The sequence below is a fragment of the Chiloscyllium plagiosum genome, chromosome 6 (assembly GCF_004010195.1).
Source record: "Chiloscyllium plagiosum isolate BGI_BamShark_2017 chromosome 6, ASM401019v2, whole genome shotgun sequence".
NCBI classification, from domain to species: Eukaryota; Metazoa; Chordata; class Chondrichthyes; order Orectolobiformes; family Hemiscylliidae; genus Chiloscyllium; species Chiloscyllium plagiosum.
This window is the reverse complement of record NC_057715.1, coordinates 112,048,049-112,050,218: the sequence shown is the minus strand read 5'-3', so window position 1 is coordinate 112,050,218 and position 2,170 is coordinate 112,048,049. Positions and strand designations below refer to the sequence as shown.

General features: G+C 44.1%; 1 protein-coding gene across 3 annotated transcripts in view; it reads right to left on the bottom strand.

Moving 5' to 3' along the window:
* clns1a (chloride channel, nucleotide-sensitive, 1A) overlaps window positions 1–2,170 on the bottom strand; it is a 37,277-nt gene that overhangs the window by 34,343 nt on the left and 764 nt on the right. The window lies entirely within an intron of this gene.

The window sequence follows — 2,170 nt, the reverse complement described above, 5'->3', positions numbered from 1 at the left end:
TGCAAACTTACTAACTGTACTTCTTATGCACGCATCCTAATCATTTATGTAAATGACAAAAAGTAGAGGGCCCTTGTTGTTTTTGTCCCCCACTCCAAATGCTATTCCTTAGCTACTGCTCCCATTCCTCCCTCTCTTGGCAAAGGTCAGATATTGAACCAGTCTGTTTCCAATCCTGGTCTCTAAAGGTGAACTTCCAACTTCAAATTTGTGCTGTTTGTAATGACAAGCTCCTTCCATCTTTGCACCATTACCTGAATTCATCCCTGCCTCAGATCATCTACTGCTGAAACTCTAATCTGTGCCAAGTTACCCAAATACTCAACTTTTCCAATACATTCCCGTTGGACAACTACATTCTAACTTCCGTAAATAAGGTCAGTCGAAACTCTGCTACTCATGTGAAAACTCATAGCAAATGCCCTTCACCTATCATCCACACTCATTGGTTTCCATTGGTGCCCATTTAAACAAGATATTCACTTTAGTCCCTCCATGCATTTGTCTCTCCCCATCTCGAATCTCCAGCCTCAAAACCCACTGAGATTTCTGCATGCCTAATTATAAGTACTGCACCACTGGCAGCTGTGCCTGCAGTCCATTACACCCCAAGCTCTGGAATTCTCTCCCTACAAATCTTCAATGCACTTCTTAAAAGCTCTGTCTCAGTTATTGGAACCTGACCCAATTTCTTCAAATTTTTGATAATGTTCCTGTGAAGTACTTCCCCACCCCGACCCTTTTCCTGTCTTCCTTGGTATTTCTTCGTAGGTTTCTTCACATTTCTTCCTTGGGATTAAGGATGACTTACTTCTTTGATGTTGTGGGTCCTGAAGTAACTAAACAGTCCAATGTTGGATCTGCACATTCTGTAACAGAATGAAGAAAGTGCAGGAGTAAAGTGGTGGGATGCTCAAATCTTTGCACCCTCCTTCTGCTGTTTGTATTTGGCCTCCAACTGGAAGACTTTAAAATGACTGGACATTTGTAGGTTTTTCTTCTCCAGACCTTGGACAAAGAATTCCTGGTGAGTCAGTGTAGATATTGCTTTGAGAATGTCCTTGAAGCATTTCCTCTGTCCTTCTGGTAACAGCTTGATGTGACAAAGCTTTGGAGTAGACAGTAGAAAGCTTGGAAGTTTGTGTCTCCTCTGTCCTTTTTCAACTGTCCCTACTTGCACCCTCTTCTATCTCTCCCTATTTTCTTTCCACTCTCAAATTTCCTTCTCCTTACTCCCGCTTATTGTATGCAATTCTGGTCTCCTTCCTTTTGAAAGGATGTTGTGAAGCTTGGAAGAGTTCAGAGAAGATTTACAAGGATGTTGCCAGGGTTGGAGCTACAGAGAGAGGCTGAAGAGACTGGGGCTGTTTTCCCTGGGGCACAGGAGGCTGAGGGATGACTAGACGTTTATAAAATCATGAGGGGCATGGATAGGATAAATAGACAAGGTCTTTTCCCTGGGGTGGGAGAGACCAGAACTGGACGGCATTGGTTTAGGGTGAGAGTGGAAAGATTTAAAAGGGACCTAAGGGACAATGTTTTCACACAAAGTTTGGTGCATGTATGGAATGAGCTGCCAGAGGAAGTGATGAAGGCTGGTACAATTACAACATTTAAAAGGCATCTGAATGCTTATATGAATAGGTGGTGTTTAAAGGATTATGGGCCAAATGCTGGCAAATGGGACTAGATTAATTTAGGATATCTAATTGGCATGGATGAGTTGGACCCAAGGGTCAATTTCCATACTGTACATCTCTATGACCTTCCATACTCACTCAACACCATCGCTTCCCCCTCAGTTCACTCAAAACCTTTTACAATCAATTCAATCCATGTTTCCCTCCATCACCCTTTATTCTCCACCTTCCCTCCAGTCTTTGTCCCCAAACCCCTTTCCACTATTCTTCTGCAGTCCTCACTATCTCCCTTCAACACCGAATTTAAAATCTGTCCCGGCTTTTTCTGCCCCCTTCATCACTTTTCTCTTATTCTCCCACACCCTCCCTTCCCCTCACCCCACCTCCTACAACATTTCACTCAATTTACATCCACATCCCTTCCCACAATCCAACTTCCCTCCCTCCTTTCTCAACTTTTTCCTATCCTCACACCCTTCCCCTCTCCTCTCACCTCCACTCCCCCCCCCTCCTGCTCACACCCCCCCCCC